This window comes from Cygnus olor, chromosome 12 (genome assembly GCF_009769625.2).
Source record: "Cygnus olor isolate bCygOlo1 chromosome 12, bCygOlo1.pri.v2, whole genome shotgun sequence".
NCBI classification, from domain to species: Eukaryota; Metazoa; Chordata; class Aves; order Anseriformes; family Anatidae; genus Cygnus; species Cygnus olor.
The window spans coordinates 7,551,433-7,577,559 of NC_049180.1; the positions used below are offsets into that span (position 1 = coordinate 7,551,433).

At 37.4% G+C, this 26,127-nt stretch overlaps 1 long non-coding RNA gene across 1 annotated transcript; it reads left to right on the forward strand.

Moving 5' to 3' along the window:
* The first annotated feature begins 3 nt into the window (after positions 1–3).
* On the forward strand, positions 4–23,047 carry LOC121076869. The gene is made up of 3 exons (XR_005823769.1): positions 4–196; positions 1,531–1,613; positions 22,539–23,047. It is a non-coding gene; the product is annotated as an uncharacterized LOC121076869 (long non-coding RNA).
* The last annotated feature ends 3,080 nt before the right edge of the window (positions 23,048–26,127 follow it).

Sequence of the window (26,127 nt, forward strand, 5' to 3'; positions counted from 1 at the left end):
TATGCATTTTATGGAAATAGCACAGCTATGACTTGCCATCAGTTCAGCCAGCAGTCAAGCAAAGAATGGAGCTCAGTTTTGCAAAGTCTGTCCAGGAATATATCTACTAGATTGCTTTACCCCTGAATGAGAAGTTTGCCTTCATTTTCTTACTAAGATTTGGTCTGGAACCAACTAGCAACTGCAGCAGTTTCTGGTAGGTAATATTTTTGACTAGATTAGAGTCAATGACTTACAAATGAGAACCTTTTTATTCCATAATAGAACAAAAGGCATTATTTCCTGGGAAACACAATCTGTGCATTTATCTATTTAGTGTGTTTACTTGGATTTTATATTTAGATAAGAGGCATTTCAATTTTATAGCACATCTACAGCATGGTACGTTGAATTCTCAAAATTTAATCATGTACTAGTTATGCTTTGTGTCTGGTTAAAGATGATAGATTTTAATAGTTTAGTATTAAAGGTCACAGATTAAGTCACTATTGGTAGCTTCTTGGCACCATAAGACCTCTACCTATTGCAGAAACACTTTGAATTTTCACTGGAATCTTAATAACTTGTCCTAATGGTTGGAAGATTCACAGAAAATTAGAGTCCTAAATATTACTGAGAAAAAGCTGTTTACTTGGGAGAAAGTTTTCAAAGATACAAATTGAGATACTGGCATCTCTCTTTCCCCTCCATTTCCCATTGTCTTCACTGACAGATAATCTCAAATTGACTTTGTATGAAGCCAATGGGGTACAAAGGTAAGTTTTAACTTTTTAGGATAGTGTTTCAACTACAGTGACTATTACTTGACATATGCCATGAAAGCAATGAAGTCTGTACTGGACTTTTTTATTTTACTGAGAACTGGGGAAGCACAGGCTCACACTATGGGGTTTGCATGTTCATATGGATTACGCAAAAACAATATCAGCAGGCTTCATTTCAGCGTTTTAGTAAATGCTATAAAGCAGCTACTGGAATACTCAAATTAAATCAGATGTTATAATGCCAAACTCTCATCCCAGCAGAGTACAACATTAAAAAAAATGGTTACTTTTGTTTTTAATTTACCACTCTATGGATGAGAGAAGTCCCATCTGCTTGCTTTATTTTTAAATGAAAACATAAATGTTGTCCTGTGGTGACATTAGGCTAGATATTACGTAGAGATACAGACTCCAAGCAGTTAAAATTTACATTTAACAAATATGTTTTCTTACATGCAACCATCTGCATGATAAAACCAATGAATAAGTTTGTGAAGCTAGTGTAAACAGGATTCAAAGTGACCCACTTTTATGCCACTGTGGGAATAAAAATTACAGAATTTTAAGTAAGCTAGAACCAAAATTTTTCCTATGGGAGAAATCTGGTCACACTGGTTAAAGTGCAAATCAACTGCTGGAATGAATTAGATCTGAAGATAGTAGCAATTCAGCATGACTAAAACTATACAGCTTTTGAAAGATTTCCCAGGACTTCAGAAGCACCTATAAAATCTTAAGTGTGCCTCTGATTCTATGTCCATGGCAGCTATGGCTTCACAACCCAGTGTTATGAAAAACATGCTGAACAAAACAGAGAAGTGAAGAGATGTACTATTCCCGGTCTGAAAGGTAAGGGGAAAAGTAGAGGCAAATTCCACCTGAGTAGAGGTGGAAGAACCCTTAGCAGGTCCTAGATTTCAGCTCCTAGTGAGTGATTTTACTCTGTAAAGCACTTCTGAAATGTGGGTTGCATATCTGAAAGGGTTCTTCAAGGTGTCTACTGTAGAAAATAAGAAAATATAATTATTTACTTCCACTCTAAATTATTTTAAAGCATTCTGACTTATCAGAGTGTGAGAGTACAACTGCCAGTCATGCTCTTTTCATTAGGCCTGATCTGAATGGAAGCCTTTTCATCTTCAGTGAGCTTTTAGCAGATGCCCAGAGATACTCTAATACAAGATTAGGAAACAAACTTGCAGCATATAATCTGGCTCTGATTAGTTCTGACTGTCCTCTCGACTTTCTGTTTCAGTAAAATTAATAGGGATTCTGCAGTTTACCTTCCAGGCATATTGTAAAAATTAATTCTTTGATGCCTCTTGTAGATGGACAGAACTGTAACTGCTGATTATTAATATCCTTAGATTCAGCAAATATTCAAAGACTTCTTTTCGTGGAGCTATAGATTTCAAGGCCAGAGGGCCTTGATCTTGTCTGTGATTAGCTCAATTATTCTGCTTCCTTTTATATCACTTTCAGACCCTTTAATTGCAGTCGTAAATTATTTTGAAACAAGTTAGAGATGCTTCACAACAGTTAGGGATGCTTACTGAAACATTCTAAAATAAGGTACATTAGCATATATGCATACGTTTTCATACCCATGTATGCTATGGGTAAACTAGTGAAATCACTAGTTGAATGACTTAGCAATAAAGAATTGAAATCAGTAGTTTAGTATTTTTTGTGATTGGTAGTCTGCATTGCAAAACAAAGATTAAAAGACTTGGCAGAAGTCTTGCTCTCTGATACCCTTTCACTTTCCATTTCTGTTGTCCTTGGAGATTGTCATAATGCAGCTCTGTGCTTTTTCAGCTAGACTTTGCCAGATGTCTACTTCTTGCATATATTTGGAAGAAGTTAAGCTTAATTTAATTGTGCCCCAATTCAAGAGAGTATCCCTATGCTGGCAAGTTGATTAAGCATGGCGGTAATTTTAATTATCTTCTTATCTCTCACTGGAGTGCAGTTAGTGGAGCTGATGAAGTTAACCCCATAGATAAATACCCTTTTTAAACTGGGGCCTCAGACAAGAAGGATAAAGCTTTCTTTTCAACAGCAAAAATTGGTCTTCACCTGTCTGAAGCCATTTCTTCTTCACTTCTCTATCCATCTGCAGATCACTTCCTTCAGAGGGCCTGACATTACAGTTGAATCACCTTTATTACTGCCTTTTTTTCCCTGATAGTTTTGCACCTGTCTGTGATTCATTGCTGTCTTTTACCTACGACAATGCTAAGCTGGCTGCTTATGCATTTTTTTTTTTTTTGCCAGCTGTTTCCCTCTCCACATGACTAATTCTATTGTGTGGGTACAATAGAAATGGCACAAAGCCAGCATTTAAAAGATGCCAGTTAGTACATTAAAGATTTGAGAAGGTACAGTGTCAGTTTTACATGCCACTTTCACGGTAAAATCATACAGATACATGGGGCTAACATTTCATTTAATAATCAAACATGTTAAGATAACATTTTCAAGCATTGCATTTAAGTGTCTTGTAACTCATTTAATTTTCTCTCTGAAAAACCCTGTCAGAAGCCAGTAGGAGAAACAGTAGCATAATTTAAACGTCACTTTGCTTCCCAGTAATGACTTTCATATTCAGTCATTCTACTCCAGTGACAAAGCTCACATCTCTGCTAGCATGTTTCTGTTCATTTAGCCCTGTTTTCAGCTGGGTGTGCTTGAGAACGCTTTTATATACTTAATCAGGGCTTTAATTAACACAAAAAAACTAGCCTAGAGAGAAGAACAGAGAGGGACTCCAAAAATGAGGTCATTCACAAAACAAAGGCAAAAGATTCTTACTGTATAGAAATTGTAACATCCCAGTCTGCAGCATCTGAATTTTTCTTGCATTTTATGAATATCAAGCCATTTGCAGGCTTTCTGTGCATCTCAGATGTTTAATACATGTAACAGGATTCTTGCTTTCCTTTACACACACTCAGCATTCAGCTGCAGAGGCATTCAATTTGCCCTGGATCTCCAACCTGGCAAAATGTCACACACAACCCAGAACGGTTCAGTTTAAGGTGACAGAAAAAATAGTCCCTGAGAGGCAGAATGCTGGTGGTAGTGATCTAGCAGCTTAATCCTCGTTTTCTTATAAAGCTATTGAATGGACACAAGAAAGCTCAGCTTGTTCACATCCAAGGATGCCGGGGGAGAGAGCAAAATACTCTGCATAACTTGTAGGCCTTGAAACTGCTCGTTTCACCCCAAAACACTGTATAAAAATTATTCACTTTAATCCAAACTAAATTCAGACATACCTAGAGTGCCACACGGCCTCTGCTTGAATAGCGAAAGGAAGCAACATATACCAGCTAAGAGGGATGAGTAAAGGAGAGTATTTTTCTCCCATGGAAATTCAGGCAGGAAGAATATCATTACTGACAGCCCAATCTCACCTCTGGGATCAAACTTGCAGTCCTGCACAGCACTTAAACTGCCACATGAATTTCCTGAATTCCTTCATTTTGCATCTCACTTACAGAAAGCCAGCTCCAGTTATACAAAGACACAAACATACTCTGAGAGGTTGCTTCAGGCCTGAGAGAGATTTGTTCTAGTTATTGATTCCTCATTACAATTTCTGCAGCCCCTGAGATATCCTTAGAGATCCAACGTTAGAGTACTGGCCAGGCCAAATCTTGCTTCACTTTTAAGAGTGATACGTTTACATCTTAAGGGAATATTGATCTACTGCAAATCATCTTTTTTTGTTTCTTTCAGGCAAGCTGAAACTCTTGAGGAGAGAGAGACAGGACAGCAGAAACCTTTCCCAGTGCCTATGAAAAACATCAGAATATAATAATATAGCTTTGAAAACTTACAACATGAACCCAAAACTTGATAGCAAACATAATAAGGAAGGGAAGCTCATAAATGAAGAATACCATTTATATATGGAACCTCTTCTTAAGAGATCTTGAGTAGCATCTGGCACAACTAAGCCCTTAAAATATCACGACTGTTAATTTGTTTACAAAGGACTTAAGAAGCCAGAATAAAAAGGGGGAATGCTAAACCATAAAACCACTTAAAAGCATCTTTCCCTCTTGCTGGTAAAATGATTTCAAAACAGGTGTTTTCGGCCTGTTACTGTTGCCGTCAACCAATATCAAAAGCAGATGGCAATGCTCTCATCATGCAAAAGTTCCAATCAGATATCTCAGTATATTCTAATTACTGTAGTAGCACCTGTTGTGGTCCTAAATGACTACCTTATCACAGCAGACAGGCCTGCCTTCTATTTAGCTTTTATTGGCTCTTAAATTTCTGCTTCCTCTAATTGCATGTCTAGCTTACCAACAAATTTAGGAGTCCACATCTATTCTTTCCCACCTCATGCTTTAATCCTCTGTACTACGTTAAAGGTTTTGCTGCCATCTCTCACCTGTGCTTTGATTACGCCTATCCCACTTCACCCAAGACAGCAAACTTTCTTTTCTATTCACATTATCACTTGGCCAAGTGATTCATCCAAATGATGGCTTGCTATGCTGGCTATGCTGCTGATACCCATATACAAGTACTTATCAGCAGCTCTACCACAGAAATGTCATTTCTAAACACCTGTTCTTTGCTATTGTGCCCCATATCAAAAAAGTTTTTTTTGCACAGAAGACAGCTAAGGATTGTACATGCTCTTCCACTCTTGCATTTATACCCACCAAAAGCAACTGCCAATCATTTTGCAAAGATGCTGCCAAGCACTAACTGTGGCACTGAATCGACTCTAGTTACTTCACTCAGCAACAGATAACAGATCACTTCTTTTCCTGATCTGGACCTGATTCAAATAATCTGGAGAGCAATACAAACTTTTCTTTTGAGTTCAGCAGATATTGGATCATATACCTAAAATGTGTGTTATTACTACTGAAAGCAATCATTTATATACAGCAAAGTATGCATAAAAGCAAACTACATTTTGCTTTCACAAGCACAGTGGTCAACATGTGGGAAGTTGAATCCCAGAATCCCAGAATGGCTTGGGTTGGAAGGGACCTTGAAGACCATCTCGTTCCAGCCCCCTTGCCAAGGGCAAGGACACCTCCCACTAGACCAGGTTGCCCAAAGCCCCATCCAGCCTCCACTTACGCATTTAAAGTAAATAAATACATAAATCAACAATCTGAGAGCAGCAGGATTGTTGATTTTTCTCCTCCATAAATAGAGCACTCTTCCAGAGTATGAAACCTCTAGTTGCAAATTCTAGTGAGTTAAACGTGAGACTGACTATAAGAAAACATAATGGTTGAATCATTTTCATCATCCAAGCTGAGAAAACTGCAATACCTGAGAAAATGGTGAGGGGCTTATGAATTTATCTCACAAGACTGATCTGCATTATTATAAGACACATTCGAAAAAAATGTTTTCACTCCCACTCAGATTCTGAAGTTTTCCATACTCTTTCAACCAATTTTCTGTTATATAATTAAATATTTATATATAATATAGATACTTTTAAGAAAATGTCCTTCTTAAGGATAAGTTGAATATGTAAGTTATGTATCTTTTCTTGTTCCCAGAGATAAGAGTAAACCTACAATCATAATGAATGATCACTTCTGAAGGAGAGGAATTTATGTTTTGGACCACAGATGGTGAAAGCATTAATTGCTTAATGATGATTTACAGTTGGAATATTGTATCCCTTTTGTCTCTCATTATTTCTCAAAACAAACTCTTTTGTCACATGCATTTAAAATACTTTATGCTTATGATATCCATTCATGCTGTTGAGTAAAATCTCTTTGTATGAATGCTCAACTACTCCCTTTCATTTAACGCTGACTTAATGACATCCCAGACACTAATATGAGATTTGAGACCATTGACCAATGATTTTACTATGAATTATAAGTTGAAACTTGAACTAGATGATGAAGGCCACATCCCATATACTTCCAGAGCTGTACAATAAAATGATATAGAGATATGCATATGCGAGGCATTATGTAGCTTCTGTGCTCTGGAATCATGTAGCCATGAGTTCAAAAGGAAGTAGTAATTCATATAATTACCACTCCTACTTGAGATAGAAAAGCAAAGGAGAAGACACACTGCACATTCTTTAAAGGAGAAAGTGTAAGTTGCAGCTAAGACACTAAGTTTAAGCTTGATCCTGCTTGGTTAGTAATAATATTTTATTTTGGATTGTTACGATTTTGCACCCACATTGATTTTTAATTTATTTGACATGCAGACAAAGCAACCTCAGTTCCAGGGATGGAAAGTGCCATGAGTATATCTAAACTGGGGGACCTAGGACTGCCTTCCAGACCAAAGTTAAGCAGCCCTGTCTGGCTCCTAACTTGAACTCAGACCCAGGGCACATTGCTCTGGCCTAGCTGCTGCTGGTCAGAAAGCGTCAGGCTGATGAGGAGCTGGCTAGAACCATAACATGCATTTTGGAGCACACTGTCCTAGAATTTTGGACAAATATTAAGTACCAAATGGAATTTTGAATCAATTCTCTGCCAATTAAGAAAAAGATTAAGTTCAAAAAAGGGTCGGATCAAACATATTACAGTTTGGAAGAAAGACAATTTTCCGTAGCAGAAGACTACACTTCTATTATCAACTTTATTTTTAGATGTCCAAACCGAATTTAATAGAAACTATCTAAGCTCTCAAAGTAAAGAATTCAGAGGAGTTTTTTTTTTTTATAGATTCATACACAAAAGTACAATTGCTCCCCTGGAGCAGGATTATTATTATTTTTTTAAATCTTTTGGCTTACCCAGCTCTTTAAATCATTCCAGGCTGGTTTCTCTTCCATTGTTACTCATTTTGATGTTGCCTCTCAATTGAACACTGGATTCTGGTGATCACCAGCATGGAGTACTATTGTGATACGGTGGGACAGAGGCTGGGCTTCCTGCTGAAGGAATGGCCGTGGTAGTTACCAATGCTGATCCAAAACATTTTCACATGCATAGACAACACAAAATAGCCTAGGATAAAAAAAAGCCCATTTTAGGCACATAAAGAAATTATGTCTATAACATTACCATGTAACACAAGAGGTCGCCTGTTTAAATGACTGTATTACACAAGGAAAAAATAAGGGTACCTCCTCTGTATACAAGCACTTTTCAGTTGCAGCTTTAGCATTAAATTTACTACATTTTTTTCCTCGTTCTTTGGCTATTTATATAGCTGCTATCTTCTTTTTTCCTTTTTTTTTTTTTTTTTAATATGACTGTGTTTTACACATGCCACAGCTTTTACATGAATGTATGTTTTTGTTGTTGTTGTTTTGTCTAATCTATTTTGTTACCTGTATGGATAAAATTAATAGTGAATGTTGACTTATTTCATAAACTATGTTAAGCCTTTGAGGAAACTTCAATGTACTCATATGGAGAAGCAATATAGAAAATATTCACTCTATCATGACACAGAAATTACAATTCCAAGCTAGAAATAAATGACATTCCAGAAAAAGCAGAAGGAACAACATTTAAGGAGTTAATAATGAACCACTTGTCTTCATTTTCAGATCCTTTAATCCTGCTATTGTGCAGTTTTCACACAGTGCTAAATTGAATTACTGCATCATTTTTTACAATTTCTTCATCCAGTTGACCCAGTTTATAGCAGGTTTGAAAGCATTATCATTGCTTAAGGTTCAAAGATGCTGCAGTGTATTGCATTACAAGTCAATCACCGCAGAAGTATTTTGATGTGCTTTTGCTTTCAGATATAGAAGAACAGATATCCAAACGAAGGATGGTATTTCATTTTATCATAACAATGTCACATAATACAGCATGCCTTTTTTTATACAATATGTATAGTCTCATTTTTCTTGTATTTCTTTCTCTGTTTCTAGTCCTAATAAAGTGAATCCTCAGTTTATGCCTCCTAATGACTTTATTAACTTGGGCAAGAAGAACATTGATGAAAGTTCTAACATGTAGCTTTTTACTATTGTGTAGCAGATATATTTAGTTGGATACCACTAAAAAAATAAAAATGAATGCTGGGTTTCTAAACATTATACCTCTTCTAAAAGGCTCCAAGTGAGAAATTCTGTATCTGAAGTTTTCCTATTCTCAAATGCAGTATTTTTTACAGCTCTTTTAGAACATAAACATGGTGCTCAATTTAACTACGTCTTAGGCAGTGTGTTTTAAGTAAAGCATTTCATTTTCTCAAGGTCATTCTTTATGCTTCAGGTGTTAATTTGTGTTGTTCTTGAAGTATTCTTATTATTGATAGTAGAGTCCTTGGTATATGTTATATTGAAGTATTGCTAATGTATGAACTGTAACATTAAATTTTTAATCTAATCAATCAAATGGCATGCATATGCAGTAGATGCTTGGCTTTTACTAAGATTAATTACCATGTGCTGTGAAAACCAACTCTGTAAGGTGAAATATCACATGCACACAGACACACACAATAAGACAAAAAGAAAAGAAAGCAAATTGTGCAAAGGGATGAGCACTGTAATAAGTTAATGACTACTTCTGTCATTCAAAACATATGCATAGCCTTTAAGACAACACAAAACAAAGATTAAACGCATGTTAAATCAACTATCTATTAAAGCATTTAGAGCTCTTCTCCAGATTCTACATGAAAATTATGCAATCTGTTGCAAAACTAAACACTTGTCTCCCAGATGGTGCTCAGAGTCTGTCTGAGCAAACACTTCTTCCATGCTCTGCGTAACAAATTGTGCATATTTTTGTTCAGTGTGCTTCATTTTATGCATTTGAGGACTTTTACACTGCACACGCTACGTAGAGATTACTAAATTTGCATTGTAAAATCCAGTAATGTTGTATTTATATAACTGATTGCAGTCATGAAGTGGAAGATATGATACTTCATCATGGAAAATGGCAGCATCTCCCTTCTTGCTGGGTTGAAGTTTCAAACTTCCTCTGTTTACTGCACATACTGATCTGGGTTGTAATTCTCAGAGGTCATTGATAGCTAATTGCTAATAATAAGTAGCTAATTGCTTTTTTTGGCCTGTATTGCAAAGTTAAGTTTCTACGATAGTGTTTTGAGGGGTTGTTTTACCATGCCAAAAATGGTTATGATTGAAGTGGGAATAGCATTAAAGCTGCAATAATGCTTATATAACTTTATTAGAAGGTACATTTAGTGGTGGACTTGGTAGTGTTAGGTTGATGGTTGTTGGACTTGATGATCTCAAGGGTCTTTTCCAACCTAAATGATTCTATGATTATTCATGCACTAACAACATAGCGTGTGCCCTTCTGGCTGGGACCCTGGTCCAGCTAAAAACCTAAGAAAACATACTAAAGTCTGAGAAAGTCAACTGCAATTGATTAGGCTTCAATTTATTTTTTTTTTTATCTTCCTGCATTTATTTAATATTCCCTCTGCTTTGATTTCTGCCTGTTGTAAAATGTGAGTTCCCTGTTTCACAGGAGTGAAGATAAATATGCTGCTGTTAGTGAATTACTTCAATATGTGTTATGGGACTAAAGATGCACCTGAGATTAACGGACGTTCCTTTTGTGGAGAAGTCCATTCTGATAACCATTTCGTAACAGTTTCTCCAACCTTACCCTGAAGGCAAAACAAAGTAGTTTTCCTGTTGTGATTTAGTCAGCTCTCTGGTTTAAAAGGAAACAAAAATGCAGGGGTATCCATTTTGTCTCAGTATCATTAGATGTGATATGTAAGTCCTCATGTTTGAAAAGGCACAGGTGCTCACATGCATAAACCGAATATAAAACTTAAGCAATGAGGGAATTTGCAATATATTACCCTGATGTTCTACAGTATGTCTTTATTTTGCCTTGTTCATTGTTTTAGCTCCTGTCACAGAAGAAGCATGTGTATTAAATGAAAGCAGAAGTAAAAAAATAATAATAATCTCTTTTTAGACTATTTCTGTAACTTTTTAATTAAAAAATACTTGTTTCCACTCATCAGCATAATTTTTGTTAAATCCATAAGGCTTTAGGGGTATTTTTATATAACTTCAAATATTTTACTTACTTATATGAAACATAAAATTTTTGAAGGATGAAAATAGTGAAGTTCAAAATTTGGGTGCATGGAAATTACCTATAATGCAGCAACACTGCAGGAGATTTAACTGGCAAGCCCTCCAAAGCATACTTCTTCCTTGCCTTCAAAATGCCAAGGGAGACAACTGGCGTGCCAGATAGTTATACTTGTATGATGCAAGAGAACAGAGTCAGCTTGAAAATTTAGATCTGGGCTAAGTGCAGTCAGATCTAAGTATTGTTGAGTACACTATTCCGCAACAACTCTTGATGATTGATCTGGTCTAGTGTTTTAACCACCTGCACTGTAGAGAAATTTTCCTTAGAAATTTAGGAATTCTTTTGCTACAACAGGTATCTGTTGCTTTGTACCTTTTTGGTGTAAAATATGACAAGAATCTGGACCTAATTCTCTAGCTCCCCTTTAGCTTGTTGGACTGATACCAATCACCCTCTTGTTCTTCATGTACCTGGAAATGCTTTCCAGGAGTCCTTGCTTAGGGACTGAATTGAAGCTTTACAGCCAACACATTCTCAGACCCTCCTCATCTGTTTTTAAAAATGGGCATAGCATTTCCCTTTTCTAGTCCCTGACTACCATGACAGCAACCTTCCAATGTCATCAGGTAGCTCTTTCAGCATCTTTGGATGGTCCTCGTTCAGCAACATGGACTTGGAGACATTTAAAACCAGACTGGACAAGGCCCTGAGCAAGCTACTCTTGTTGACCCAACTTTGAGCAGGGAGAGGTCAGACTCAATCTCCAGAGGCTCCCTTCAATCTCAACTAGTCTCTGATTCTGTGTATTTGTCCACCTTATTTGAGTGGTCCCTAACATTCTACTAAATCCACACTGTGCTTGTATAAGTACATTTTGCATTGCAAAGCAGATTGTCCAGCTTCCTGAATAGAGCAGTCTAACACTTCATAATCTGTGCAATACGATATGCCTGTTTTAAATTTATGAAGCTGTAAACCAATTTCCTGTACTAATAAACACCTCTTTTTTCATTCCCAGTTATCCTCCTTTTAAAATTACTGCACTGCCTTGCTCTCTTTCTCTCTCTCTCTTGTCCTTGTCTTGTAAGAACGAAACAGGGTGAGGAGGGAGAAGAGGGTGCAGAGGGGAGGGGGGGAAGGGGAAGAAAGAAAAGAAACAGCAGCTCATAGAAATAAATGATATTTGGGGAGAATCCAAGATCAACAGACCAGCAAGCCCACTCATTGTTCTTTATCGTTTTGGCTCTCTTCCAGCCCCTCTAGGTTTCTCTCTCTTTCCAAACTGTTTTCTGCATTCTCACATATGTTATAGAAAGTACTATGATTTCAGAGAAGTGCTTTAATTTTAATTTTATAATAGCTTGATCTGCAAAGGAAGTTGTCCGGTTTTTAATGGAGGAGAGGAGGAGAGCTTGTTGCTCTGTCGCTCCTTAATGTATGTGTAAACTTGATTATTCTTAACAGAAGATCCATATGTGTATAGTATCACTGGAGGAGAAACGGATGCCTTTTGCATATAGTTAGTGGGCATAATTATCTGTGAAATTGTTTGGGTTTGCATTCCTCTGGCAGTACAATAAATATTTCAAATCCAGCAAACATCAGGCCTGCTGCCATTTTTACAGTGAGAAGCACAATAATGTAGCTTTGCATTTTGTCACAAAAATGATCCGTTTTTCTAATGCAGCAAAAAGCAGGTAGGGAACTGGTATAAAAAGATATTGATGTGGATGAATGTATCTGTATTTTTAATAGATTCCTTCTAAATGTAATAAATTTTGAAAATTACTGATAGAATCTGCATAGTTACTAGAATACTTCAACCCTTCTGATCTGTCAGGTTATAGGTTGGAAGGAAGTTCATAACTTAAAAGCTTACGGCATAAAAGCTTAATTAATGTAATCATTATTGGAATAATTCTCCAAGTTTAACACAAGAAAGCCCAACTCTGTCTTTCACACTACAGTTATCCAAGCATCTACCTAACGTACACCTTTGCACAGCAGCGCTTGCTGTGTGTCCAGTAGAAACAAGATGCTACCTGGTTTGCCACAGGCAGTGCTCTGCCAGGGCTTCCCTTCATGCCACCATGGCCTGAATGTTCAAGGACATTTTCGAGGGGAAGCTCTAGTCATCTCCAACTCCTCAGGTCCACTAGCCAAGCTGGAGTGATAGGGACATCACAGGAAACATTAGGACAGTTGTGAGAACAGCATGAGACCATCCTCATCCGATGTAGAGGGAGCCTGAAAAGGACCTGCTCTTGCTGCTGCTGCTTTACCTGCTCCTGACCGATTCCTACAGAATTTCCACAATTCCAGTAAGGGTTTGCAGAAATCAGAGTTGGAAAAGAGCCTGGGCAGCACAGACTTACACATGGGTGTCGCTCATTATCACAGAACTGTAAGCAACCGATGCATGCAGGCCCAGGTCTCCCAGTGAACTGGGTGTTTGTTCATCCATGGCTTTGTAGGCTGTTACATTCTTGCCAAAAGCGAGAAAGCCAGCAAATTCCATGGTGCCATGAGGAGCAGCCTTACAGCAGTGTTGCCTGGGAAAGCCTGTGCATTTTGGGTTATTCGGGGACATTCATTTGGCTTCAAGTCAGGGATCAGGCTCTGGAAGAACGCAGACATACTATAGTGTGACTACATAAAAGTGCAGATTTTTCAAGACTAACTGTTCTTTTCCTTTTGCCTTTCATAGTTAAAACTGAAGCAAGCTGATCATTCAAATGAAAACTACATAGCCTAAGAGATTACCTACGTGCATAAAGATGGATGGAAATGGGTACATTCAAAAACATTTGAAAAATTGGAGTCTTTAAACTTTTCTGTATTTTGTACTTCAAATTATTAAACATATTTCTTCCTACTGATAACGTTGTTTAAACACATAAATGTGAGAGGCAAGCCGTAGTTACTGTTAAATGTGTTGCAAGACATGCATCTTCAAGCAAAGAAGGAAGGTTGTCAGCAAATGCCAATTCTGGACTGCAAATGCAGCTCTGAATGCCAGGGACTATGAATGGGGAAGAAAAAAAATCAGTCTGAGACTCTGAGCCAGACTGACTCAGACCAGCTCCAAGCTGAGACAAACCAGCTCAGCTGAGCATATCACTACAACAGGTACCTAAATAAATTATGTTTAAAGCTCCTGTATATCCCAGCTATCCCCATGCTTGCTCTTTTAGGACTTTTCCATCTGTAGATGCAAGAAGCTTTCATAGAGATGTATATTTAAATTCTCACTTTGACTCCTACTTTTCATTGCTTTCACTGCATCCCTAATAACAACAACAATCAGATAAAGCTGCTCATTTGACTTTCAGAGTCAGTGCTCAGTAGGGCTGGAAATGTGCAGTTTTGGGATGCAGTCTGCCTTTCAATGCTAGGAAGTGCTTGTCACCATTATTAATTAAGTATGACATTTACTCTCTTCATTGGTTCTATCCATGCACACCATGATCTCTGTAGCATATAAATATTGTAATTTACAGATGGGTGTAGAACAGATTTGCAGTTTTAGGATTTATGTGGGTTGGAGTTGCTCAGTGAAAATTCTGGCTTTTGGGGGGTTTATTTTGGGGTTGCTTAACTGTTCTGTGGAAAAGAAAATCTGCCTGCTGACCAGTTCTGATATACAGTTACAGAGCTGTGCAAATGTGTCTAGCAAAACTGAGATGCAGTCGAGCTGGCAAATTCTGCAAGCTCTGGTCAGGTACTTGTGTAGCATGGCTAAAGAAAGTGTCCTCTGTTGTGAGTCTTTGTTTCTGACTAATTCTAAATAAAAATTTTGTTACAGAAATCTGTGAAGTTATATAGATACACATATAAAATATGGTGGAAGGAAAAGATATTTGTACAAGTAAGCCATCAATATGCTGTCTTGCTAGTTAGCCAAGTGAATCATAATTTGCCATGCTTTTCAATATGTGTGAATTGCAAACAGGCCACAGTGTGCTTGGAATTTTGCTGGCAGTTTGGTAGCTAAAGTCATAGAAAATAAATAGTGTAGCAAGCAGCTTGAGGGACATTCAAAAGGGAGAGATTTGTAAGAACTGATTGCTGGTACTGATAGCCACATGTCATAAACCTAGTTTTATGTCTCTATTTACATATTAATTGTAATTCATCTATGGCATAATTAAAGAGGCTCAGTACAGGGTTTAATACAAAAATACGTGTTTGCCAGACATCAGTGGCATCAGCAACAAGCTGACATCTTTTGAGGACTGGCGCTGGGTTCACTTAAGATGCTGTGATGGTCTCGATCGCTTGATTTTCGTGACATGTAATTGTCTTGTTAAAGGACTCTCTCACTACAGCTTTTTGGAGTCATTTACAGGCATTTATTAAATAGAAATGAGCATAAAATGAACAACCTAGAATACCACATTGTTAGTACTATTCTTACTACTTCTGCAATTACTATCAACTGTATTCAATGCCACAAATACATCTGAAGAGCTAGCTGTGTAAAAGGAGACGAACGTATAATAAAAGGGAAGGGCGGCAAAGAGAGACAGACCGTCACTCATAAAAGCTATTAAGTATGTGTTGTATTTCAGTCATGTAGCTAATTTCATTGGCTTCCGTCAGATTTTTGGAGTAGATCCACAGAGGAAAACCACATAAATATTATTTCTTCCCTCCTCATTAATAATCGCAAGGAAAACAGGTAATACTTGTAGAAGAACAAAACAAAACTATGTAAATAGGATACCACAGAAGACAAAAAAAGCATTTAAGGGAGAGGTGAATGGTGAGATCCATGGGGCAGACAACAGACATGGGACATGAGTCAGTCAGTGAGGGCACACTGAGACACCAAAAAGGACAAAAAAAAAAAAAAAGAAAAAAGAGAGAGATTGACCTTACCATAATAACTGGATGCAAATCACAAATGATAGCAACCCTCTCCATGATGTGAGGAACACAATACACCCTAAATCTACTAGATCCCACACATATATGTGCATGCTCAAGCCTTTTTACATTTCATATGGAATTTATTTTGGCTATTTCTAAGTTAACCCTTAAAAAAAAATGCCACTTCTTAGCCAAATGTCTAACCTCCTTCTGTGGAGGTTATGTCTATCTTATGTCTATTTTAGTAACAGATGAAGGTATCTTTTCTTTCCATCAACTTAAGAGGCTGATACAGCTTATAATAGTCAACATGAACTCCCTTGATTATATTCCAAAAATATACTTAGAACCAATTCCACATGCAAAATCAAACCTGAACATGCTGTGGAGGGAGAAGGTACGCAGAACTAAAGTATCCATGAGCTATCCAGGACCCTTTCAACTTACTCCAAGTTCCAGACAGTAGACAGAGTATATAATCTGGGCCACTACATGTTGGGCTTTTTTTCCTTCTCGCTCTCATATCATTATGTTTCTATAGATGTGCACATTCTGATCTCTTTCTTGGTTCTTTAGTCAATGAGACATTAAGTGTTTCTGCATATTAATCTCTCTCACACACACTCACGTACTAATCTTCCAAGTTTTGTTCTCAGTTCTTGGTTCAGCTGTAATGAATATAAATTACAAATTTTGTACAAAAAATATGTACAAAATCAGAAATATGTATAGAAGATTCTCTGTGTGAACAGATGGATGCATGTTACATCCAGAGATAGTATAATTCAAAGTTTCCTTACCTGTTTGTTTTTTTCTTTTCTTAGCAAAGAAAATTGAACTAATTATAACAAAATTAAGAAAGGTTCAATAATTAATATAAAAATCTATTCAGATGAATATAATGATTTACATCAAAACCTGAATATTTAAAAATTAATAGAAAATATTAGCATGTGAATAATTGAAATCAGAGGAATGTATAATGAGGTTACACTTACTACAGTATATTAACCATTATCTGCAGCTTGATAGGAAAATGTTTAACCTCAAGATAAATAGGATGTGCATTCTATTAGCCCCTAAAGCTGTGTTACTATTAAGCCAATGTGCTCCTTGAGCACACATACATGCGTACATCTTTTGTAATCAGAAGTACAACATGCACTCCCAGAGCAAGTTTCTTTGCCAGAAAATAGTCCTTTTATCAGTAAATCTGGAAGGGAAAAAAGAAAGCAATGAAGAGTGACTTTACTACAAAAGAATAAAATTAGCACTGCATATATGCCATTTTTTTCTGATTTTTTCACGTACTGTTTCGTTTACCTCTGAAGAATTTTTGGTGCATCAGTTCAGCAAGCTGGCAACAGAAACAACGTAATGAATTTTTTTGGTCAGATGGTTTCTGTCTTCACACCTATACTGAAAGTTTTAACTTCCATCCATATTTATATTTGTCATCTATTTCTTCAATTCAAATGTTCTTTCAGAGAAGATTGGTTTCATGCAGAGAGAAGATAAAAATCAGAACGCTTACTTCACATGCAATAAATTCATCATATTTATTTATCCCCAATATATAGAGAAAAAAAGTAGAGAAAAATAATCTCAGATGCTAGTATCTAACATTTAATTTTTATTCTTTCTTTAGCTGAAACTATAAAAAGGAGCTGGGGGGCTGGGGAGAAAGGGAAGAAGGAGCTTTTTGTTTTGTTTTGTTATTCCAGTCTGTGTTATTCAGAGCTACAAACATTGAAATATTCATAATAGAAAGGTTACTAAATTGCTGTGGCCCAGAATCATGAGAAAATGTCTGACAGCATAATTATAAAGGGCCTGTTACAACGGCACAGCAGACAATTGGTGTTACTGTTGTTTAAACAGGGAATCTAGCAAAAAAAAAAAGAAAAAGAAAAAAAAAGAAAAAAAAGAAAACAGAAAGAAAGTAACCCACATTCTTAGGTATAGGCACTCCTCAGTTAGAAGCAAGACAGGTTTGAAGCTTTTGTTTATTGCTGCATACTGAAATGTGGCAAGGTGGACTGCAGCAAAACCTTCTGAACAATTGGTAAAGATGCATAAATTACTGTGAAATGCAAGTCAAAGAAATTGGCATTCAGGAAGGCCAGACAGCTCAGGCAGTTCATTATCCCTTTAACCACATAACTGACTCAGACACAACTGCCTGATCAATCTGAAGGCAGATGCTATAGCTAGAAAACTATTTTAACAGCTTGGCATCTGGGTGCTGTGATTGCTCAAAGAAAGAGGACGGGTACAATCCGATGAGGTGAACTGCAGCCTGCTGTGGACTCCTGTTTATAATTGCATATGCTTTCTTCATAGGAAACAAAGCAGGTAAAGGAACAAAGTGATTAGAAAAACACAACTTATGCTTTTGATTTAAAAATAAGCTGTACGGCTTGAGTTTCGCCTGTTAACCCCTAGCAGAAGTTTTAATAGAAAACCTGTGCTAACACCAGTTTACAAATGCATTTAGCACTAGGCCCTAATTCAGCCAAGAACTTCTCGAGCACGTGAGCTCTCAGAAGGCCTACAGCTGAAGATAGCCCCATATGCCTCGCTGCGTCACTGACTACAGCTCTACCTCCCATTATGAACATTAAGCAATGATAATGTTGTCTGACTTATTTTAGTAATTTGTTCTCATCTTTCCCATGGATAGCAATGTCTCTACATGTTTTTTGAGTTCTGAGCAAGTTATATATGTGCAAATATGGGACGAAATCAGTCCACAGAACACAAGTCTTATGGGTTCAGTAAGGATTTACTCTAGTTGAAGATCTAATCCTGTTAGGAAATATTTACACGGAGAAGTCAAGTATCTTTTTCACTTATTTGGAATTACATAGCACATGTAAAATACCTGTTTACTGCTTTGATTATGCTTATGTGAGAGAAATAAGAGATTTTTTTCTTGAAATATGAACGTGGAACAATATAAAGGGGCCAAAATAGCCCTGTTTCGTGTGGTTGTCTGCTAAAACTAAATGCTGCACAAAACGCCAGTGTCTAGTATTTTTGTCAGTGCTAGAAATGAAATACTGCTGCCCTTTCTTTGCCTCCCAATCTCAACAAGACTGTGGGTTTTGCTGTAATAATACAAGGTCACCATTACGTGAAGTTCAGTATTCTGCCTCCTGAAAGGACTGAGGAATTCTTGGTGTTATAGAATATCTTATTCCTCCTGTATGTGAATCCCTCTTAAGTTCTGATAAACGCTGCTGAAATTAACACACTCTTCTAAACTATGTTGACTGCTATATTTCTCTGTTGTGCTAAACTCATTTTTTCTGCTTTTAGATGAAAGCAGACCAGATTTTGCTGTCATTAGACATCAATGGCATTACATAAGACTTAGAGACTTGTCTTTTATCCTGTTACACCTAATATGCTTCAGTGCGGATGTGACCAGAGGAAAAACACCACAAGTTGAAGCTGTTTAAAGAACTTGCCTGCGTAAGAAAAAGAGTAACTGATGGTCTTCAGTCACTGCACTTCAATAAAAGTGTAATGCTGTCAAATCATAAAATGGCTGAGCTCTGCCATTTAGTTCACCAAAGGTGCATATTCTTTTTTTCTTTCCCTCTGTCAATTGACTAAAGCTACTTACTAGTTGTAAGTATTTTCTCTGTTACTAACCTCTGACTTTGTCTTTTCACTGTCTTTTATTTACTGAGATGTTTTTCCTGAAAATCAGAGAGCATATGGAGTCATGCTCTCCTCTCACTTGCATCCTTGCTGTTTGAGGCTTTCTAGAACCCCTGTTCTAGGGGAAACAAAACAAAACAAAACAAAACAAAAAAACTCATTAGCCTAAAAGGGTTTAAAATAAACCCATAAAGTAAGAGGGTAAAATTTGACCAGTTTGAGGTCAAAATATAAGGCAAAAAAGAAGCTAATATGAAGGAAACCTGCAATATCCTCTGCACCTATGTGATACAAGGTGGCTGGGAAACCCCTAGAAGGATGTCGGGGACCTGGGAGAGAGATACTTAAGGCTAGTTGAATCTGGAAACAAAATGCTATATGGGTAACTGAGAACAGGTACTAAAGATCTTCTATACTTAGCTATATGCTAACTAGAATGATAACTGAAGATAATTGGATACGTATGACTTGTTTAATCTGATACAATCAGATCAGAGATGTATTTTCAAGTAACACAGCACAAGCACAGGAACATTTGATTCTTAAATGCCATACATTCAAGAATTAGAAAGAAAATTGACTGGAATTAGCTATTAGCCAGAATAACTATCATGGAGAAGTAAATGATAGTTAAAGGGCACGTGCTAAAGAATCACTCAAGTGAGATCTTAATTCTAGTAGTAAACCTGAAACTAGTGTGATTATTAATAGTCAGAAAAGTAAGAACAGGTATATAAACTGTATAGATAGATTGCTAGCTATGCGATTTTTATAAGTTCAATCACATGGACAAAATTATTAGGGAGAATAGCATCAGATAGCCAAGCGGTGTCAGATGATATCCATAGCAAGAGCTGAAAGAATTGTATAAAACTTTTGTACACAGTAGGACAATATGATGGGGATAAAGGTGAAGGAAAATTAATCATGACTGTATAATGCAAAGGACCTGTCCAGGTCCCTCTGCAGGGCCTTCCTACCCTCCGGCAGATTGACACTTCCCCCCAACTTGGTGTTGTCTGCAAACTTCCTTCTTCCACAGGTCATAAACTCTCTTTTTCTCTTGAATACACAGCAAAAGTTCCCTGTTCAGCCACACCTCTGCTCTGTAAATTAACTTTTCTTCATTTGCCTACATCAAACTTACAGAAACTGTTAGCTACTTCTGAAAATGGCAGCCTTCCTCTTGTGCCTGAAATGCTGTATTTCTATTGATAATCACAGACATTCGCCAGCCAGCACATATGCCAGCAGTAACAGTTCAGTATTAATGAAGTGTCTTTTTTTCTGCTAGCAATGAAATTCATTCTTGGCATTAGAACTCTGCCTTACATTGTGAAAGTAAATAGAAAGATGAACAGAAATGCCATTTATTCATTAAAATTGCAAAATAGCAATTAAATCTCCTCTTTCTGAATAAATTTTTCCAAAGTATCCAAATAACAGGTAGTGGGAAACAGTTGTAGGATAAGGCTGATCAGAGGATAACAATTCCATTTTGTGGCAACCTCTGAGATTTTGAAACTTGTTTGTATTCAAGCATGTTCATTTGCACTCAAACAACACCCTTCAAATATATCCATAGGAAAGAATAATCTGGATAAGGCTAGAAGTGAGAACCCTGTCACATGACAGAAAGATGAAGCCTCTGTGTCTCAGCAGTGAAATCAGGACCCCCACAGCATCCAACACAAGTATAAACAGCTATTCTGTCAGAGAGGAAGATGCTTTTCATCTGTCATTACAAATCAAGACAAATACTGAGTTAGTGCGTTATCTGCCTTGGCAATGGATCTGTTGCCAACCCAAACTATTTCTCAATAGAAATTTTAAGGAAACTAGGAGGTCTCCAGGAAACATTTCGACCACTCAGAAATCAGCATGTTCTCTGACCATCTGTGGGCTGATAAAGTTGAATAGTTTGCTAACAGTCATCATCCATCTACTACTCAATGTTACAGCAACACTTCAGCTACAAGTGCTTGTCAATGGGAGTGAAGTGTCATCATCCCCCTAACACAATATGTAACACAAGTGTGAAAAAGTAAAGGCAGTTTTTGAGATGACTCAGCTCCTGCAAAGCTCAGCCAGCAAAGACTCATTGAAGTGTATGTTTCATTAGCAACATCTGTTCTTTTTGACATGCTATTTTCTATACTTTCACTTTTCCCATAGTGAAACAGATCTGGCAGAGCCACTGGTCTGCACTTTAAACTTTCCCTGTACAAATGTCTTTTTTATTTCCTAATGGATGCTCAGATGCTAAGAGGAGCATATGGGGGGGACAACAACAACGTGGTTCCCATAAGCAACCACTGGTACCCTACAGTGATTCTGACTGAGCAGGATGAATTAAAAAGCCCAAGGTGATATTCCTCTCTCTCTTCCCCCACAATCGCTTGCTATCATTCCATATGTTCCATCCTCTTCAGAAAAAGGTAAATGTCACTCTAAAGTAAGTAAGAATTTATCTCCTTTCTGAGAAAGACAAACATACCTGAAGAAGATGGGGAGCTCAAGATGTGGCAAGTGTTATTTATCTCATTACTCATGTATCAATAATACAACAGGTTAAAGCAAAAGCATGAAGGACAGATCACACAGAGGAGTAAGCAGGATACCGATAGAATTAAATATATTACCTATTAATACAAAGCCAGCTTCTACTGAAGTTGCATGGGCAACAATAATTAAAAGAAACAAAACAAAAACCAAACAGCATTACTGAATCATTGCTGCCTAGTAAACCATTATAAACTACACTATTCATACGGTAGGACTTGATCCTCACAGTCTTGCTGTCATTTGGTATTTTACCTAAATAATGACTCCAAGATTGGTTTAAAAGTTTATTTCTGAAAGAGGAATTTAATTAAATATTCTACGAACTGTAATGCAGTAATACAGTGTGGATTTATATCTAAATTCTGCCTGGGGGTCTCTGTGAAATTGCATCAGACTTACCATGTGTGTGTGGCAATCTAAACCTACTAAATTTAAATGATGGATAAGAAATGCTGAAGCTACTTGCTTCACCAATTTTCATCAGATCAATCAAAATAACACATTGATAGCATCAGCCTTCTGAAATGGGAGATCTGAACATTTCAATTTTGCTTTTAAAACAGGAAATCTGTCAAGATACACTGATCCTTAGACCATGCTTTGATTTTGATGCCTTCTTCCTTTTGTTTCTTTCTTTTTCTAGTTAAATAAATTTTACTGACAAATTCCCAATCAGGAATAGACCAGTGTCTGCTGACTCTAACGTCCATTCTCTTAGTGTTGAAACGTATGGAAACACACTGCAGTTGTGTACTGAAGGTATATGACGGCAGGGAATTAGCAGTTTCAATGAAGAGCACTGCAACATCAGACACTCATGAGAAAGTCATTACAGTGCTTAAATGGGGGCCAGGAGGACTGTTTTTCTAAAGACACAGATGGATGCTGAACATAGACTTCAGAAGATGAGCCTATGAGGAGCTACCTGAAAATCCTGCCTTTGTGCCATTAATACTAGTGGGTGTTAAGTGGTCGTACAGCAAGGAGGAGCTATCTTCGCCTCTCCTGGCACCAGTAAAGCCTCAGCAGCAGCTCTCATCTGTCTTAGTGACCAACACAAAACCTGTGGATTGGGCCCTGGAATTAAAAGTGCTTTATATTTTTGAAATCGCTAGTTAATAAATAAGGGGCCAGCAGATTCTACAAAAACCAAAGCAGTATAGTTCTGGGATTTATTGACCAATAAAACTTGTTATTGTGAACTGCAAATGGCTTCCTCTGTGAAGCTTTTTACATCAGTTTGGTGTTTTTTTTTTAATAACTCCTATAGGAAGAAATCCTTTTTCATTACATTATTAGTGTACCTGGGCTCAGATAAATGGACAGAGAAATGTGGTACAATCAGGGAACATTTAAGACAATAAGCCCCAGACAGCAAAAGAAAGAGTGCATGAGGAAGTGCAAACAAACAAAAGACAGTCAACAGTGTGATCAGAATAGAAAATTTGGCACTTGTTACAGAAACAAATCTCAAAAGCTTTTTCAGCCTTATATTTGGCTGCTAGTGAATAAGATAAACAGGCTGGTGGGAGGTGAGCTGAGGGAATACAATGTGAATCAAAGCAGGCGGTGTTATTGCTTTGCAAGGCAATGGTTAGGCTTCATGTGGAGTAGTATATCTAGCATTTGTCATTCGTTCTTAGATAAGATATAATTTCTCTTGAAGGAATGTAGAACTGAGTAACTTAAATGATGCCAAACTTCAAAGATTTAAAATGTGAAGTAAGAGTGAGAAAAGTTATGCATATCCAGCCTGATAAAAATAAAGATGACAAATTTCTCTGCAGATTGGAAGAGATTTAGGAATTAGAATTAAGGCGCTCAGTCATTTTTCCTACTTTCCTTTTATCATTCCTCTTATTATCACATTAAATATTGCCACTCTGGGCAAATGGCACAGTGGCAGAAGTTCTGGAAAGGTGATCTCCTTTAGCAGAACTACAGAAAACAGTCATCATACATTCATGGGTTATTTTGGTCTGTGAAATATTCTTACCCAAAATTGGGATTAAGAGGGAAAATTGGGTTTCCCAAACATCTAAAAAATGTCAGATGAAGAATAGTGAAACATTATTTCAGTTGGATTGTTTTGTCTTCTAAATATTTCATCAATATATCATTTATATTTTGAAACAAAGTGTATTTTGTTTTCATTTAGAAAACACTGACACATCAGCAGTTTGAAACCTTTCAGCATTTTTCCTGAAGCAAGAAGTTCACCAAAAGCTGTTTTTTCCTAAGCATTAACATTTTCCAAGGAAGAAAAAAATTCTCAATAGGTCTATTTCAGAGCCACACTATGCAGCCTGACACAGTTTGATCCAAAGGCCACTGAAGTTAATGAAATGACTTTTGTTGTTTTCAGGAGGCTTTGGGTCAAGCCATTTAATGACCAGAAAGGGACCGAAAGTCCTAATGTAGTACCCAGCACCAAAAACTGACTACTAGCAAAAAAGAAGTAGAGCTGCTCCGTAACTCAGAACATAACAGTTAGAAAAGTGAAAAAGCAGGTTTGCAAAATTAAAGCATGGATGTTAGGAGTTCAGCAATTGCTTCTGAGCTGCATGTTCCAGTCTAACAAAACTCACATAAGAAGAGAGTCATTGCGATTCTGCTGATGTGCAGGGGCAGCAGGTCACAGCCTCCAGGCAGATTACCAGTGGGCTGCTGAGCGGCACCCAGGCACGGAAAGGCGGGGGGGGGGGGGGGGGGGGGGGAGCTAAACGATGAGGGTTACTATTAGAATATATGTAAGTGGGAAGACTTAGAAATCTTGACTAATTAAGCACTTTGCATCTCTCAAGTGCCACTTTTAAATTAAGGCATGAAAATGTTTTGAACTAGTAACTTTTTAACCCATTCTTGCTGTGACCAGCCCTTCTAAAGAATCTCCCTTTGCACAGACTGTCGCTACTTGTCATCTCGGCCCTGCTAACAGCATTTTTTCTGGTGAAAAGCACAAAATCATTTGCAAAGTGAGGAATGAAACTTATTCTCCCTCCCTTCCTGACATGGCAAAGCAGCGCCTGCAGCCTGCAGACCACCACAAAACAAGGGGCTCTGTCCCGCTGGGTCTGCCTTTGTGCAAGGTTCATTCTACCAAGGAGACAAATCGACTCTCCATACTTAAAAACACAGGGAACACACAAAGCAATTAGCAGCTAAACATGTTTTCATATCCCTGCATGTTCTGAGATAAAAATCCCACTGAATAAGCTCAACAAGTACACAACTCCTAGGGAATTAGCCTAAAACTATGACCTAGTAAAAAATCAGTATCTGGTGAAAACTGACCAGTTTCTAGTTCTGCTACAACCCTGATGCTTAGGCCAGACTCACCTCTCCATGAAGCTTTCGTCAGTTTTTGGCTTTGCATGGAAACCAAACAAAATCAAGAAAATACAGTGTGGAGATTTTCGGGGCTTTGCTGTTTGTAAATCCATGTACTAGATTGTCAGTTTGTAGAAGACTGGATAGCTTCAGTGAGTCTGGTGAAGTGATCCTGATTTACACCAGATGAAAGCCCAGCACAGAAAGTATAAGCCTACATGAGCAAAATCAAAAGGGTTTTATAATCCAGAGTTTGCAAAACAAACAGAAGACCTCCTGCCCTGCACAAAGAACTTTAGACTTGAATTATCACATGCAAAGTAAATATCACTGGCTGCACAGCGACTGAAGCCTGTAGTTTTGGCTTGCCAAACTGCAAAGGCTTAAAGACCTGTGAAAGGAATCAATCCTAATAATTCTTAGAATAGGTCCAACTCATTTTATATTTAGAGTAAAACTAGCACTGGGAGAAAGGCAAGAACACAACGTCTGTGTCTCATTCATTACTGGTATTCACAGAATTATTAAAGCATAAAAAGGGGGAAAAAACTCTCAGCCATCAACAGGTCAATGGGGAATTATTATCATCTTACTAGAGGCCAATACCTCAAGAATAGCAGGATTTAGGGAATAATGAGGGCTTTTTAAAATTGAAAATCACGTCTGGTAAGCAGACGGTTTTCAAGGCAATGAATAAAGGCATCTGGAGGATGTTACGAGACTGTACTATCTCTGCCACAAAGCAAAAATAACAAAATGAAAGGCGATAGCCAAATAAGTATATGTGAGGGCCAGCTACATCTAGCTTGTGCCTCTACACAGGGTCAGAAAAAGACACAGAGACATTTCCTCCTTTCTGTTGCCTTCACCTTCGAGATCCAATTGATTTCAGAATGCTTTAC